Consider the following 17,976-nt stretch of genomic DNA (forward strand, 5'->3'; position numbering starts at 1 on the left):
GAAGATCTACCTCATAGTTTTAACTGCTGCATGATAGTCCAAAGTATGAACATACTTTTTTTATTCTATGATTTTATTAATGGACATTTTTGTTGATCCAGTTTCTTCTTCTTTCTTCTTTCTTCTTTCTTCTTCCTTCTTCCTTCTCCTTCTCCTTCTTCTTCTTCCTCCTTCTCCTAATATCCTTATGCAAGCGTGTGAGTGATTGTGATTGATACCAAGACTGGAATTGGTGGGCCATGAGGCAGATACATTTTAAAATTTGGTCCTACTTTTTTTTTTTTTTTTAAGATTTACTTATTTATTTGAGAGGAGTTGGTGGAGGGGCAGAGGGAGAGAATCTCTCAAACTAACTTCCCACTGAGCACAGACTGCAATGCACGGCTTGATCCCAAGACCCTGAGATCATGACTGGAGCTGAAATCACGAGTTGGATGCTTAACCCACTGAGCCACCCAGGTGCCCCACCCCTGGTCCTACTTTTTCAGAGATTATGCATTTATGTGATTTGAAAATTTAAAAAAACAATCTACATGGTCTGCATTGCAGTCTCACCCCCAGCTCTTCGCTAATCTATTCCCCCCACCCTTACAGGTTATTAGTTTCTTGTATATCCTTCCAGGGTTTCTTTATGAATAAAGCAAAGAAGAATAGGTATTGCTATTTTGTCTCCTCTCTTACACAAAAGGTAGCATCCTGTCTTTATTATCTCATGATTTTTTCACTTGACCGTATCTTCTGGAGATCTACCCATAACTGTAAATCTTGTAAGTTTATGGGACATATACTTATGCCTTTTGACAGAGTATTTAGTTTGCGTAGTATTTCTCTATGTGGATGTACCATATTTAACTAGTTCCTTATAGAGGATCACTTTCTCTGCCATATCTTTTGCTGCTATGCAAACAAGATAACGCACATTTTAAATTTCAATAGATAACAGCCATGTTACCCTTCAAAGGGGCTGTATAGTTTGCACGCATTTTTAAGGAGCTAAAACAGCAGACAGTTGCTTGCACCGTATGCTCCAGCAAGTTCAAACTGTTGTCGGCTCCCAAACCCCGGCATGTTTTGTCATGTGTCCTTGCTATTCTCTTTACTGCGACCTCCGTTTCTACACTTTGTCTAGCTGACTCTTAAGATCTTCCTCTGAGTTTTGCTTTGAAAATCTGGGCAGCTATCCCCAACCCCTATAGGCAGAGTTGATTTATTCCCTCTCTGACCACAGATGCTTGCCCACATTCTATTTTTGCGCCTCTCACATTGTTAACTTTCTTTACCAGTCGTGTCTCTGTTCTTTCACTGTGGACTACCTGAAGTGAGAGACCATATTTTTAGTCATCTTTGTATTCCCAAAGCCCAAGACAGAGCCTGTTGTGGAATGGCTGCTCAGGGAATGTTGGCTGGATGAATAACTTAACAAATGATCACTAAAAACAGAGATGAACCCACCAAATTGAATTTGGACAATGACTCCATGGGTGTGTTTATCCACCAGTCTGCCAGTCATGCAGATCAGCTTATCTGCATGTACTGATGGAATTTCCATGCAATTTGCATGCTGGAGGGGGAGGCTGCCAATCCACAGAGGATTCTTCTAGGCATTTGTCATTCATTAGAGAACATAAGCTTGCATGGGTGTTTATGCAGCACAATGTCAGCCAATTAGAGGAGATTGTAGCTTTGGAAACAAACATCTGCTTGATGCTGGGTAAATAATATTTAGAGTCTGTTGTTTTATGACTGTCTATATGATTAATTTGAATCCCATATAATTTAGCATTTGACCATGTGGGACTCACAGAGATCATGCCCATAACCCAAGTTATGGCTGCAAAAGCCATACCTGGCATTTCCTACCATGGCCTCAGGTACAAAGAGATGCTTTCTGGTTGAGGTGACAGCAGGAATTAGAAGTAAGAGCCTATTCGGTGGTAGCTCCCTTACATAAGAATAGAGATCGACACCTGTCTCCAGATTCTGTCGTGGATAACCCTTCTGTAGACAACTCCTGGAGTGCTGGGAAAACATGAATGTCTTCTGTCAGCCTTTGACAATTGGTTCTCTTTTTTTCCAGGGAGAAGGAGGTTTAAAGAAATGTGGTAAGGAAGTACCATTGATCAAGTTCCTTTTCTGTGGCAGGTGCTTTTCCAGGTGCTTTTCTCACCTTTTTCCCCTTTGCAGCTCACAGCACTCTGGGGTCAGAATTTTCAGTTACTATTTTATAAATAAGCAGACTGGGTTGGGTAGGGACTTATCCTGGCCTTTCAGCCAGGAGGCAGCTGTGTTGGGAGCTAAAGCTGATCCGCCAAGCCTCCCAGGATACCCCCCGCCCCACCTTCTGAGAGGATGTGGCCAATGGTATTTGGCAGAGCCATTGGCTGTGACACACCTCTGATTCTCTGCACATAGTGCTGGGTGGATTGGCTGTGAAGTCTGTCTCCCTTGCTTCCAAATAAAATAATTAACTGCTTTGGTATCTTTGTCGATGGGGTTCTTAAGAACATCACCCAAGTGCTTTGTGTGGTAACATGAGGGACCTGCTGGAGAGCCTGCTGCTGGGGGACGTGCTCATGTAGCAAATGACAGCCAAGTGGCCAAAAGGGCAGGATCTTTGCTAAGCTAAAAATACTGCCTACTGGTTTGCATAACCACCATCAGAGTTTAAAAAAAAAAAAAAAAGACTGGGCCACCGGGTTTCAACAGAATCATCTATGGAACTTTAAAAAAAAAATATGCATGTCTGGTCACCACCCACAGATATTCCGATTCCATGGTTATTTTAAACAAGCTTTCCATGCTATTCTGATGCACAGCCAGATTTTGGAATCTACAACCTAGTCTATGGATCATTTGAGTCATCAGAACTTGAATAAGGATTGCTTTCTTTGGGTACATCTTTTCTTGATCATATCAAATCAATCTTTCTCGCTCTCTGGTTTCCCTCTCCCTCCTCCCTCCTTCCCTCCCTCCCTTCCCCTCTCTCTCTCCCTTTCTCTCTCTCATATATTTTTTGCTAGCAGTTAGAAATTCTTAAAAGCTTTTTGCCACAAAACCATCTGCTGGAGAAATCTCCCACTAGGTTTCAAATGCCAAACTGTTCTCAGTAGCAATTTTCTTTATTATTTTGGGGAAAAGAATGAATTACATTTCTTCTCTGTGAAAGAAAATACTTTAAAAATAAAAATGTTCATTATAGACCAGTAGCAGTTGCTTATATTTTTGAAAGAAATAGCTTTATTAGACACGTGTTCTGTGAGTTTACTTCAGTTTTCCTTCCTGGGCTTGATTTTTGCCTCAAGGTTTGGCTGTATGGATGATGACAGTGTGGGGATGCACTGTCAGGCAGTGGTAACTCCAGAGGGAGACCAGTTTGGTTCAAAGAATTGCAGAATGTTTTTTGACTTCCTGATGCCCACACGCTTTATGGATGCAGGTCCTACAATGCTACAAGCCTAGCTTGAAGGTTTATATAGGTTGTCACATTGTACAGTCCCCCCCCCCCCCCCAGTTCAAAACCTTCCCCCATTTCCATGAAAACTCGCATCTTGTGGCAAGTAGCGGGAGTGTTCTTAAGGGACTTGGAGAGAAGAAGCCCGAAAATGCTTCCTTTGCCTTCATTTGGAGATGGTTTTCCTTAAGAGTCTCACTGGACGATCTTCTAAGCCTTTGAAAATTCATTTGCTGTAGCAGATGGCTAGCTATCCACCAAGAGCCCATGATCCCCTTGTGACAGCACAGAGTTGCTCCTGGGACCAGGAACCACAGGACCCAGCTTCCCTTGCATCAACAGGTGGTCATCAGTTAGCCTTTACTAAGGGAACATGAGCAGAAGTGACATGTGTCACTTCTGGGTCAAGGTCTTTGAAGAAGTGGGTGCCTGAGTGCAGGTAATCCAAAGCCCTGGGGGAAAGCAGAATTATAAGACGAAAAGAGCCTGGGTCCCTGGGTCACTGCATGGACGAAACTTGCCTGCTGACCAGAAACACTCACTGGACTTCGATGTGAGTGAGAAATAAGGGTGCATTATGCTAAACCACTGGAATTTGGAGATTTTCTTATTACACCTGCTTGGATTACCTTTATTAACCATACACTGGCTGACGAGCCAGGCACTGAAAAATCTTCATCTGGTTTAAGGCACTTTGATCTCTGGACACAGGGACGCTGATAAAAGCAATGAGTCCTAATGTCCAGCATGGAACATACTGGGTAGGTAAGGAACTTTTGTCCTATAACAACTATTCTGAAAGAAAAGAGAGTGATATTTGTTACCAGATAATGGGATGAGTAGAAAAGGATATTAAAGATAAGAGAGGATTGTAAAAGCAATACCTGTTGGGACAGGCAGGCAGAAAATGATTTCTGCTCCTTCAGAAGGGGGAATATTTCCAACCCCAGTTGTGTTTAAGCCTCTGATGACAGGCTTTGTATCCTCCACCGCACTAACCCTGCAGGGACAGTTCGGGCAGTAACCAGGGAAGAGGATCACTTTGCAAATAACACGTTTCAGTATCAATAACAATAAATACCCTTGAAAGTCTCCACAAACCAGGCAGTAGGCTAGGTAGAGTGAGGACAAAAAAACCTGCCAAATTATATGTCTTCAGAGTGCTTACGAAGCAGTCAGGGTGACAGAACATAATAATAAGAAATATTAAGGAACAGAGGCCAAGTATAAAGTGAATGGGGAAAAGGGAGCTGACACAAGTCTTCAGGAAAGAGCAGCCCCACTTGGGCTGTGACATAGCATCAGGCAGAGTCCTTGCTGGGACTCTTATTTTGGCAGCTATATCTGGGTGAAGTGCAAATAAGAGGAGGCAAAGTCTCTGCAGGACATTTGGTTTTAAAAAATTTTAAATAATTTTTAGAATTTGGGGAAACATACTATAAAAGTGAGTCCTTTAGGTAGGGGTCATTTGGCATGTGAATAGTGACCACAATAAAAATTGCAAACCAGTGTTCTGAAATCCTTCCAGCATCATAGTCCTGCAATTCTGATTGGAGTCAATACCATGCTTAAAAAAAAAAAAAGAATATATATATTTTTGCAAACAATAAATATTTTAAAAATTAACCATCAGAATGGACACTGGCCTTGGAAGGGACCTGGCAGCTCCCAGCTGTACTCAGTGTTAACCCTTCACCTGCTGAATCATGGATAGGTTGGGGAAGGTTCTTTGAGCGCAGGGTGTTGGGAGAGTGGCTTTTCCCAACCAATCAGAAGTATTTTAGCAACCCACACTGCTGCACTTGTGCATACTGGCCAAACAGTGACTTAGTATAGAATCATAAAAGCAAAGACATTACAGAGAAAATGGAATCTTATTATGATCCCACCTTTCAGAGAGGACTTTTGCTAACAGTTTAGAGTATATCCTGCCAGACTTTAAATTTTCTGTGCAAACATAAACAAGACTATGCATTCTGTACCACAAATTTGCCATTTCTCCCCTCTCAAAGCAGAGTGCATTGTGAACATTATGTGATGTGGGCACACAGAATTACCTTATGTTCTTTTCCTTTTATCTCCTAATTAGAAGTTGTGGACCTAAATCAATACCATTACTGGAGTGTCTTTATGCACTACCAAGCTGCATCCTTCCACTCACACAGCATTTTAAGCACACATTGTTCTTTGGTGTTGCTGTAAGCTCTATCAAGGGTCTTCTCCTGCAGCTACTCTTACCCCCCATGATCTTCCTGGTTGTTCCTTTTCATTCTCTCCCTCTCCCTCCATGTCCTGCAGGGCTCACCCTGATCTTGATCTCCTAAGCAGACTTTAGCTTTTGGAAGGATCTATTGTGCGTCATTAATTTCTCGGTCTTGTATCTCTCTCTCTCGCTTCATGCTTTCCCTGGTTTAATGTTCTGTCCTCCACCCCCTGTCAGATGCTAGGAAGATCCTCACTGGTCTTCAGACCCTACTTTTCCTTAGGCTTGTCTCATGGCATTCACATCAGGAATCAGATGGTGGAAGACTTTAAATTCAAGGTTATGTCTTTTGGGGTTCTAAGCCATAAATAAGGGGAACAGATGAACTGACACACAGAAAGTAGTGTTTGAGGTCAGTGGGGTAGGAAGGGGCAGGATAGAAGACAAGATGCATAGAATGACAAGCCTAAGTTTGTGGCAAGGGCGGTCAGGGATCTGTCCAAGGTGCTGCATGATGCGTGCTTCTGAAACATCATTGGCTCTTCAGGGTATCCATTTGCACATTTTTATTTGCAACAGCAGCAACATGAGCCAGGCGGGACTCATAGGATGAAAGTTTTTCTTTGCTGGCCGGGCCAGGAGGATAGTCACAAGGTGGAAGTTTGTCTTTCCTGGCTATGCTATCTTTACATAAGAAGAGTCAGAACAAATAACCAACCACTATAGGAGGCTGGCTAGGTTTTGTTTCTGGATGTATATGTTCTCTTGAATGTCTTGCAGTCCTCTCTGATTCAGAATGTCTGGAAATGAATTCATCACCTTAGTCACTAAACTTACCCTTTTCCGCCTTTCCCCATCCGACAGAGGGCACCATCATTCCTAAAAGATAGAATCAGCCTCAATTCTGCCTTTTCTCTCACCCACCTCATACAGTCTCACCATGTTTTGTTGCATCTTCCAAAAACAGACCTAGATCTCATCCTTTTCATTTCCACTGCCACCCTTATGGCCTCTGGCACCATCCTCTCTCACCTATACCACTGCAATGGCCTAGACTCCTCCTCCTCCTCTTTCCCTCCATCAATCTCCTCACAGCCATCAGAAAGATTTTTTTACAATATAAATCTAATCAAGCCATTCATTTGCCTAAACCCTTTAATGGCTTCCCACTGCCTTTGGGAGATAAAAAGGACTCCTTACGGTGATCAGGCCTTACATGATCTGGCGTCTTTGCTTTATTTTATGTCATGCTCCCCCACTGTTCTACAGTTCATTCTTTTCTTCAGAACTGACATGCTCTGTCCAGACTTAGGACCTTTCCTCACACTGTTCTCTCTGCCCGAATGATTCACCAGTCTCTGCCCTCATCAAGCTAATGCGTGTTTCATTTCTTAGCTCAAAGATCACTCATCCAGAATACCCCACGTTGGTTTAGATCTACCAATTACATGTTCCTGAAATACTCTGTACATCTTCCCAATGTCCAGTGAACGTAATCAAAGTTTATTTCCCTTCTAGATTTTTTTTTTCCATCAGGGAACAGCCTGCATCTCTCTTGTTTACCATGGTATCATCTATAACCACACCTGACACTTAGCAGGTGCTTAGTAAACATTTGTTGAATAAATAACACACTGGATGAGAACTGAGATAAGTGCCCTCAGATCTGGGTTCCTTACTGTCCACAGGCTGAAGTGACCTGAGAGGCAAGGGTTACGAGTCTCCAGCAGCTGCATATTGCAGAGAAAAGGCCAGCAGATGTTCTGACTGCTTCTAGATGTTGCTGGTGGGCTGTGTCAGATGGGGCTGCCAACCAGGCCTTGCCATGTCAGGAGACCTTGGGGAAGGAGCAGATCTCAAGCTACAGCAGATGGTAAGTGCTGTCTTTAGTCTTTAACATTTAAGGGAAAGAACTGGGAATAGACACTCAGCTCAGTGGCAGTTATGATGCCTTTAAATAAGCTTTGCACATCATTTACAGAAATGCGTATGCCTCCAAAATTCCTAATTGCCCTTAGATTGTGTAGGAACTTCCTCCTGTCCATTGTTCTGTTCTCAAAGCCTAGTACAGAGCAAGCCCTCCCCGCGCTGGGCAGGCTACCTGCTGAAGGCAGGCACATACTGAGACCTAGTGGCATTTGACTGGCCTTGGGTAACAGATCATCTTCTCCAGGAGAGTCACACTCCCTGACAGAGGAGACTGTGTCTTTTGCCTCTTTATATCTCCCCCAGTTTACTCAGTTGTTCTACCCAAGCCAGTATTGGCCCAGGTGGGAAGATGCCATGTGCCTTATCATATTTTCTTGGAGAACAAAGATTTCTGAATAAGGGAAGTAGGGCTTGGGTAGGTATTTCAGTTGGCTTCCACTTGAAAATGGAAACGTGAGTACCTACTTCATAAGATTGTTGGAGAGATTAAGTAAAATCATATGATGTGAAAGGACCCAGCCCGTACCTGACATATAAAAAGGTAGATTTGAAGATAGCATGGTGGTTTTGGTCATGGGCCTTGCAGTCATAGGGTCCTGGGTTTAAACCCTGGCTCTGTCACTTAGTAGTTTTGCAAACCTGGCAACTTGTTTAACTTCTCTGAACCTCACTGTCCTCATGGAGAAAATGGCACTAAATAACAGGATCTAACTCACAGACTGGTTGGAGGATTAAATGCAATATTGCATAGAAAATGCCTGGCTGTAGAGTAAGTGCTCAATAAAAAGATAATACTCTTTAACATCATCATTATTATTGGACAGAGCATGATAAATAGGGCGTCCTGGCCGTTTGAAATCATCTGGGAGAATTTGAGATTGGGGGGTATATATTGATACCTGTCATCCTTCCAGTGATTCAAGCTAAAAGCTTGGAATTGTCCTTTAATCCTCTGTTTTTCTCACTCCCCACAACCAGTGTTACAGGTATTCCTGTTGGCTTTACCTTTAAGATAGAAGCTGGCTATGTCCTTACCCTCCCCATTGCTACGACTCTTGTCTGAGCCACAGTCCCCTCACTGCTGGATACTGCTACAGCATCCTCGCTAGTCCCCCGGCTTCTCTGTTTCCAACAGTCTTCTCAGCACAGCAACCAGAAGGATCCTTTACCAAACACAAGTCTGCCCGTGTCTCTTTGCTCAAAACCTTCCAGTGGCTCCCCAACTCCCGTAGACTAAAAACCAAAGTCGTTCCAGTGATGAAGAGGCCTGGTAGCTTTCTCCCTATGTGATCTACTTCCTCCTCTGTTCCTCTCTCTCCTCACTTCCTACTCTCTCCTTCACTCATTCTGTTCCAGCCACACTAGTTTATTTGCTATTTCTTTTTTAAAATTTTATACTTTAATTTTTAGTTTTCTAATTTAATACTTTTAATTTTTAAATTTTACACTGTAATTTTTTATTGTAAGTGAACTCTATGCCCATGATAGGGCTTGAACTCATGACCCTGAGAACTACCTACTGAGCCAGCCAGGCACCCCTATTTGCTGTTTCTTGAACACACCAGGCATACTCCTGTTGTGGGCACTTTGCATGGGCTGTTCCTTCTTCCTAGAATGCTCAAAAAAACATTAAATGTTCACTAAAGAATGAACCAAAAGGAGGCGCCTGGGTGGCTCAGTTAAGTGTCCAACTCTTGGTTTTGGCTCAGGTCATGATCTCAGGGTTTTGAAATCGAGCCCTGTGTTGGGCTCTGTGCTGAGCATGGAGCCTGCCTGAGATTCTCTCTCTTCCTATCCTGCCCCCCTCACTACCCCCGCTCTCTCTCTTAAAAAAAAAAAAAAAAAAAAGGATGAACCGAAGGGAAGAAACTTTATAGATCGAGAGTCAACTTATACATGAGAAATCACAAGGCCTGCAGAGTATTTAAACATTTAAAAAGATTTGCTACCAACTCAAAAATAAGGTTTTATTTTTCAGATTACAATCCAAATTTAAAAATTCTAATTAAGACTAAAATGATCTGGTAACATTGGATCCGCAGTCCCTAATGGAAAGTGTGGGTAGAATGGGGAAATGGTTGCCCCCTTTGGACTAGGAAGACCCTTTCCAGTTTCCTGTGATCCCAGCCCAATCCCACTGTCTTCACTTGGGTTACCTTCTGACCCCTGGAGGCATCTGGGTTTGCTTCTTTTATTTAGCTTTGCCAGCAGCTCGAGTGTATGCTCCCATCTCTAAGGCGTCCCGTTCCTGTGGGCCTGGTCTCCCACCTGCCTGGGCTCTCTATTCATGTTTTAAGTAATTAGATAGCGGGGTGATTGACCATGGAAGATCAGTCCTCAGTCACTCCCGAACACATAAAAATATTCATGAATACATGAAATGAAAATGTAGCTCTTCTAGGAACATCCAACAGAGGGGTGATGTTTATGTAACATTGTTAATTGGATTTCTACAATGAGATATTCAGTTGTTTAGGGTTTGTCTGATGCGTCGTGGGCTGGGATGGCAGCTCCTGGCAATGATTCAGGGTGGCTCCGTGTGCAGGGAGCTGAGCCGCCATCTGACCAACAGGCTGGAGAGAGGAAGGCGGGTTGAGGAGGTCACTGGGAGCTCTTAGGGTCCAAACTTCTTATCGGTGAGCTGCACAAAGAACACCCTCTCTCAGATTTATCCACAATTTTAATGAGTGTCCTCTTTGAGATAATGACCCATATCTGGACTTGCACAAAGCCCTGAAAATACTCCTACGAATTGTGTTTTATCTCAAGTATTGCAGTGTGCAGCATCCAACATTACCATTGATATTATCTTTTGAGAACTCTTTCCCAGGTTCTTTATTAAGGTTTAATTAAATTTTATGTGTTATCAATTAGGATTAATCTACATTTAGTCTGAATTAGAAGGAGCCAATTATAAATAACACCACTTCTCATTTATTCCTGAATGCAAAATGAAGGTTTTTAAACTTCTCTTGGAAAAAAAAAAAATCCACAACCCCTCCGAACCAAATGTGCACTTTAAAGAGTTTTATGCCCAGGAGGCGGAAAGTTCTATTAAAATAAAGTAAAAAGATGAGAATTCTTGTAGAAAGGTGTTACAGACAGAAAATGGGGGGTAGTGAGGGAAGCCCAAATTGTGAATAAACCAGACATCTAGGAGGAGTTTTAAAAACTTGCATTTTCTATTTTTACCCATTTAGAAAGTATAGATCTTCCTTGACTTAAGATGGGGTTGTATCCCTATAAACCTGTTGTAAGTTGAAAATATCGTAATTCAAAAGTGCATTTAATACACCTTACCTACTGGACACTGTAGCTTAACCTAGCTTGCCTAAAAATGTGCTCAGAACACTTACATTAGCTGACATTTGGGCAAAATCATCAAGATATAAAGCTTCTGCACAGTGAAGGAAACAATCAACAAAACTAAAAGGCAATCTTCGGAATGGGAGAAGATATTTCCAAATGACATATCTGATAAAGGGTTAGTATCCAAAATCTATAAAGAATTTATCAAACTCAGCACCCAAAAAATAAATAATCCAGTTAAGAAATGGGCAGAAGACATGAATAGATATTTTTCCAAAGACGACATCCAGATGGCTAACAGACACATGAAAAGATGCTAATCATCACTCGGCATCAGGGAAATACAAATCAAACCCACAATGAGATGCCACCTCACACCAGTCAGAATGGCTAAAATTAACAACACAGGAAACAACAGGTATTGGTGAGGATGCGGAGAAAGGGGAACCCTCGTGCACTATTGGTGGGAAGGCAAACTGGTGCAGCCCATTCTGGAAAACAATATGTTGGTTCCTCAAAACGTTCAAAACAGAATTACCTTACGACTCAGCAACTGCACTGCAAGGTATTTATCCAAAGGCTACAAACTTACTGAGTTGAAGGGGCACCTGCATCCCAATGTTTATTAACATCATTATCAACAATAGCCAATTATGGAAAGAGCCGAGATGTCCTTCGACTGGTGAATGCATAAAGAAGATATATATATATATATATATATACATATACATACATACACACACACACACACACACACACACACACACACACACACACACACACTGGAATATTACTGAGCCATAAAAGGAACGAAATCTTGCCATTTGCAACAATGTAGGTGGAGCTAGAGTGTATTATGCTAAGTGAAATAAGTCAGTTAAAGACAAATACCATATGATTTCACTCATGTGGAATTTAAGAAACAGATGAACATAGGGGAAAGAGAAAAGAGAGGAAGGCAAACCATATTAATGACAGAGAACAAACTGGGGGTTGCTGGAGGAAGTTGGGCAGGGGATGGGCTAGATGGGTGATGGGGATTAAGGAAGGCACTTGTGATGAGCACTGAGTATTATATTTAAGTGATGAATCACTAAATGCTACTCCTGAAATATAGCATAATATTATGCTATATGTTAACTAACTAGAATTTAAATAAAAACTTGAAATCTTAAAAAAAATCATCCGACACAAAGCCTATTTTACAGTAAAGTGTTGCATATCTCATGTGTTAATTGAACACTGTATTGAGCATGAAAAACAGAATGGTTGTACAAGTGCAGAGTGGTCGTTGACCCTCGTGATCTGGTGGTTGAATGCGAGCTGTGGCTGCTGCTGCCCAGCATGATGAGAAAGGATCCTATTGCGTGTTGCTAGCTTGGGAAAAGATCCAGATTCAAAATTCCAAGAAAGGTATTGCTTTTGCACCATTGTAAAGTCGAAAAACTGTAAGTTGAACCATTTATAATTCAGGAACTGTCTGTATATGGATGCTTAGCTACAGGTATCGCAGCATTTTGTTACAAATAATTTTGCTGTAGCTCCAGGAGTTTTCCAGGTGGCGTGTGATCTAAAAGAGAAATCCCTTTTCCCACCTCTAGCCACAGAGCTCTACAAAAACCCATCTCCGTGGAGGGGAAGAAGGACCTGCACAGGCAGAATGATTGTACTTGGTAGGAACGCATCAAAAGTTTTCCTTCTGCAATGCTGGGTGGATGTAGGTCATCTAAGTGGCATTAGTTGTGAGAGCAGCAATAACATTAGGGATGTGGTCATCCATGGGTATTTGAGGCAGAGAGACTTTCCAGTTTGAAGTGTTAACCTGGAGCAGTGGCAGAGAGAGAAACAGAGAGTGCGCCGCAGTTTCTGACACATCTCTATTTCTAGAAGAGGCCACATTGTTTGATGCTCTGTTGTGTTCAGTGAGACCAGTTCTGACCAGTTCAAACATCTCCAGTTCTTTTCCTTCTGGGCACAAGTAGGCTTGCACTCTTCTCCTTCTCCAACCCTGAATTTGGATAGGGGCATGAGGTTTTTTTGGTCAGTGACATGCAGGAAGTGAGGGGTGTCAGTTGCTTGTGGAAACTTTAAGATGTTTTCCCTATTGCAGCAATTCCTTCTTGCAGTGGAGACACAGATCAGATAGAGTGCCCACTGGTCCTGCATGGGCTGGACCCTCCCTCCCAATCTGCACTGGTCATGTAGCATGAGCAAAAAGTAAACTTGTGTTGTGTTAGGCCATTGAGATGTTGAGGGTTTTATTATTTCAGCATAATGCAGCTTATTCCACCTCTAGAACTTCTCTAAGACTTTTTTTCTTTTTTTAGAGAGAGAGAGAGAGCATGTGTGCAAGCAGGGGGAGGGACAGAGGGAGAGGGAGAGAGAGAATCTCAAGCAGGGTCCACACACAGCACAGAGCCTGATGCAGGACTCCATCCCACAACCCCGAGATCATGACCTGAGCCAAAATCAAGAGGTGGAAACTTAACTAAGCCACTCAGGTGCCCCCTTCTCTAAGTTTTGATTACTTTAAGTTTTGGTACCTACCTTATTGAGTTACATCAGGAAAAAAATGAGGTAATTCACAAAAATTGCTTCACTTATTATCTGGCACACAGTGGGTACTTAATAAATGAGCGCACTTGCTGGTATTGTTGCTGTAGTTGGGGATGCCTGTGTGTTGTGTCTAAATGACCCTATCTGTGACACTGGGATGGTATGTTCAGTGTCTATGGGAACTGTTAGTACTTCAATATCTGGCCCTCCATCCTAATCAAGAGTACCACAGCAGGCTCCCTTGATTCCTCTCTGTTAAAGAGTTTCCAGAATAGACAAAGCCTTCTAACACATAGTTCTAATTACTTTCTCCTTTTCCTTACAACACTATCTAATAATCTCATATAGTTGAAGGAAGTACAGCCTAATGTAACAGTCCATTTGGGGAGCCACTGTGTTTTCAATGAGCAGTAGGAGACTTAGCTTGCATAGGCCTTCTGACTCATCTGTGGACTCAAGCACTCCTTTCACACAAATATCCAGCCGTTCCAAGAGCAACTTGTGACTTGTCTAACTTGGGTCTCTGCACAATTGCTGGCTTGGGTCTCATTTGAGCATGTCTCACCTATGCACAGGTGTAAACCAAGTGACTCGTAGAGACTTGAATGCTCTTGGTGACCAACAAAGGTCTACACTGTGAACTCTTCCCATGGGCTTGGTTTGCTGTTGTGCCACAAATCCTCTGGAGGTTGTCACATAAGAGGAAACTTCAGGGACATTCAGGAACAGTGATGAGGCCAGTTCAGATATTACCCGGACCCAGAATTTAGAACGTCCAGTTCTCTTGGATGGTAGGGTCTTGTTCCAGAATCAGGGTGTGATCCCACTGTGTGCAAACTCACTACAGCCAGGAATGTTTTGGTTGCAAATGACGGAAACCCAGTACAAACCCAAAAGAAAATGTGTAGGCTATCTTAATTGGGAACTGCAGTGGCTAAACCTTTCCAGCTTCAAGTCTGGCTATATCTGGGCATTCAGATGATGTAATTAGCTCTTCTCTCTCCCCACTCTGATTTATTTTTTCTCTATATGGATTTTCCTTTTCTTCACTCTTTCACATGGTGGCACTGACAGCACGAGCACCTCTGGCCTTCCATTGCTCTTGTACCAGTGATTTCAACAAAAAAGACTAGACTGTGCTGCTGTTTTGATAGTTCCAGCAAAAGTACTGGGGAGAGCCCTGGAGTTAAGTTTTCTACTCTGCTGCAAACTGAAAAGATTTTAAAAATCCAATAAAGAAATAGGCAAAAGATAGGAGTAGGCAATTTTCAGAAGAGGAAATGCAAATGGCCAATAAGTGAATTAAATTATGCTCATTCGTATGGGGGAAGGGAAAATGTAAATAAAAAGACAGTAAGATCATGTTAGAAATTCATTAATTTGGCCAAAATGGAAATGATTCATAATCCATGGCTTCTGACTATGTGGGGGAAATAAGGACTCTCTTATACTTTGCTGGTATGAGTAAGAATTGTTTTAACCATTCAAAGTAATTTGTGATTTGTTTAACTTAGGGTATTGGTTAAACGAAAATCTGGAAGTAGCTACTGAAATTTAAAATATACATACTCTTTGGGTAGACAGAAATACCAGATCAATAGAAAAATGTTTATTTATTACAATATTGGATACTTGCAAAAATTTGGAAACAGTCCAAATGTACCAAAATAGGAAATTATTGAGTAAATTATATTATTTCATACTCTGGAGTTTTATGCAGCTATGGGGGAAAAAAAAACCATGGAGATATATCTATAATATCTTGGTTTTTTTTTTTTTTAAAGATTTTATTTGTTTATTTGAGAGAGCCAGCGAGTGTGTGCACAAGCAGGGGGAACGGGAGAGGGAGAAGCAGGCTCCCCACTGAGCAAGGAACCTGATGCAGGGCTCGATGGATCATGACCTGAGCCAAAGGCAGCCGCTTAACTGACTGAGCCACTCAGGCGCCCCCCTATAATATCTTGTTAAATAAAGAAAGCAAACTTGTATGGGATGATCTCATTTTTGACAAGAAAGAAAATCTATTCATGTGACTTTTTATGGATGCCTGTTTGCATTAGCGCAGCAAAAACATGGAAAGATACATACCAAGTGGTTGACATTAGTTAGCTACTTTGAAGGGAAGGGTTCTTGTGAGTATGTGTTGTTATTATCGTTTGAGAGGAAAATTCAGCAAAGTATATTTTAAAAAGGACAAGGTGTTATCTGTGTCCCTGAAACAAATGATAACAACACATAGACTTTGCACTTGGACTTGCAACAGAGCATCTGAAATCCTCAGGTAGGTGTGACGGAGGTGGGGTTGGGAATCTGCAGGTCTTGTCAAGAAGGGTCTGTTTCATATGTAGCTGGTAAAAGCTCCTCTGGGTCAGTCTTGGTTGTGCTGCCACGCTCTGCCGCAAGGGGGTGGTATCCTCCATTGACCCTGGTTATGATGGGCCTTCCATCTGAAGAATGGACACATGAGGTGCATGTGGGGGCGTGCGTGTTACGTTTCAGCAAATACGCTGTCTTGCAGGTGGAGAGGCGATGAGGTCCTGGGCGCCAAAAGGTCTTTGCCGTTCATTAGGTTTGAGTGGCCTCATTTGGTTGTGTGAGGCTCCTGTTGTGGGTTAAGGTTATTTGTGGACCGTCTTTGGAACCTAACATTCACAAACTGTGCTGGGCTAAAGGGCAGAGGATTTCGACTCTGCTTATTTTTCTTTTCATTTTGTTGTTGTTATTTCGACTTCTGGGACATAACTAAGGAGTTGATGTTATTTTTCAGGATTACCAGACTTTATGTTTGTGTCATGATCAGTTGGCACATCTGTGGAGCAAAGGTTTATGGAATGTTGGACACTGTGGTAGGCACATCAGTGGCCTTGCTCTTGTACTTTGTGTTTTTCACATTTGTACTGAAACAGCTGTTGCTGTATGGAAATAAAGAAAAAAGAACAATCTCCCAAGTAATTATTGAGTCAAAGGAAAAATAAAATATATAATCAAAGACCACTTAGAGAATAATGGGAATGTGACTCATACATATGAAAACTTACAGGATATAGCCAGAGCCCTTAAATTGCTTTTTATTGTTGAAAATAAAAATAAATGAAGTTAGCTTTAAAATCAAGAACTATGAAAATTAGAAAAAAATTTTTCAGGAAGTAAAAAAAAGAATAAATCTTTTCAAGAACAAAGGAGAAATCCATGGATTCAAAAACAGAAAAGCTCAAGATATAATAAATGCATCCGAGAAGTGGTTCTTGGAAGAAAACCAATAATACAGATAAACCTCTGACATATTGACTGAAGGGAGGAAGAACAAAACAAATAAAATTATAAATGAGGAACTCAGAAAGGCACGTGGGAGATTAGAACCCAAGATATTACTATGCACAAATCTTTGTAAAGAAATGAAAAAAATCCAACGGTGCAGATTTTTTGTGCCATCTCAACGACAGAAATTGACTCATGAAAAAGTAATGTGTGAAGAGAAAAATAATCATATAAAAATTAAAAAGTTAAAGTGTTACTAAACGGTAGCTCTAAAATAGCCTTCTTGAACAGAGATTTTTCTAATGTGTTTTTTTCCCCCAAATTTTCCAGTAGCGGATTTTTCCTGTACTTGACTAATGGTTCCAGATTATAGAAAAGCATGGAAAACTCTTTAATTCATTTTATGAGGATGGACCAACCCTGAAATCCAATCTTGAAGAATATAATCGGGGGGTAGGAGAGAACAGAAGACCAAGGCACTAGATGAAAAACTATAAATAAAATAATAGCAAACAGAATTCAATAATACATTAATAGAATCATTCACCATGACCAAGTAGGATTTAGCCCCAGAATGCAAAGACTTTTGTTTTTCAGATCAATTTTATTAAAAAAGAAATAAAAGAAAATCTCATAGATTAGTTGAGGCACCTTTTTTGCACCCTTCCTGTATTTCATTCTTTCCCCTCCTTCCTTCCGTCCCCCACCCCTTGCAAAAACAACTATTTTCAAGTTGGTATTTAGCCTTCTAATCTGCGTTTTGTATCCCTACAGTTTTTATGCGCCCATAAATATTCAGCTACATCTTATTTTGTATGTTCTTAAAATTTCATAACTGGCTTTATTCTAAACGTGGCCCTCTCGAATTTGCTTTTTTTTTTTTTTCCTATTGGCATTATGTTCTCAAGATTTATCCATGTTGACGCAAGTAGATCTAGCTCATTCATTATACAAATGCACTATATTTTATTTATTCTTTATTTTCTACACGTGGACATTTAAGTTGTTTCCCTTCTTTTTGTGGCTATTACAAACAATGCTACCACAGCATTGCATACTTTTCCCCACATACGTGTGTGAATGAGGTTATAGTTTACTCTCTTATCTGCCGGGTATGAGAGTTCCGTCTCCCACAGCCTTGCTAATTCTTGTGTGGGATGGGTTTATTTCTGTTTTAATATTTGTCTCCCTGATTTCTCCAGTGTTCAGTGATCAAGAGTGTTTCCTTTTCTCTGAATTCTCTTTATATCTATTGTCTAATTTATAGTAG

At 41.3% G+C, this 17,976-nt stretch overlaps 1 long non-coding RNA gene across 1 annotated transcript in view; it reads left to right on the top strand.

Annotated features, from left to right (window-relative positions):
* The window catches only part of LOC130544361 (uncharacterized), a 104,502-nt gene that overhangs the window by 13,856 nt on the left and 72,670 nt on the right, over positions 1 to 17,976 (top strand). The window contains exon 2 of the long non-coding RNA XR_008960587.1: positions 7,343 to 7,527. This is a non-coding gene — a long non-coding RNA (uncharacterized LOC130544361). The remainder of the gene's footprint in view (positions 1 to 7,342; positions 7,528 to 17,976) is intronic.

The sequence above is a fragment of the Ursus arctos genome, unplaced genomic scaffold (assembly GCF_023065955.2).
Source record: "Ursus arctos isolate Adak ecotype North America unplaced genomic scaffold, UrsArc2.0 scaffold_2, whole genome shotgun sequence".
NCBI classification, from domain to species: Eukaryota; Metazoa; Chordata; class Mammalia; order Carnivora; family Ursidae; genus Ursus; species Ursus arctos.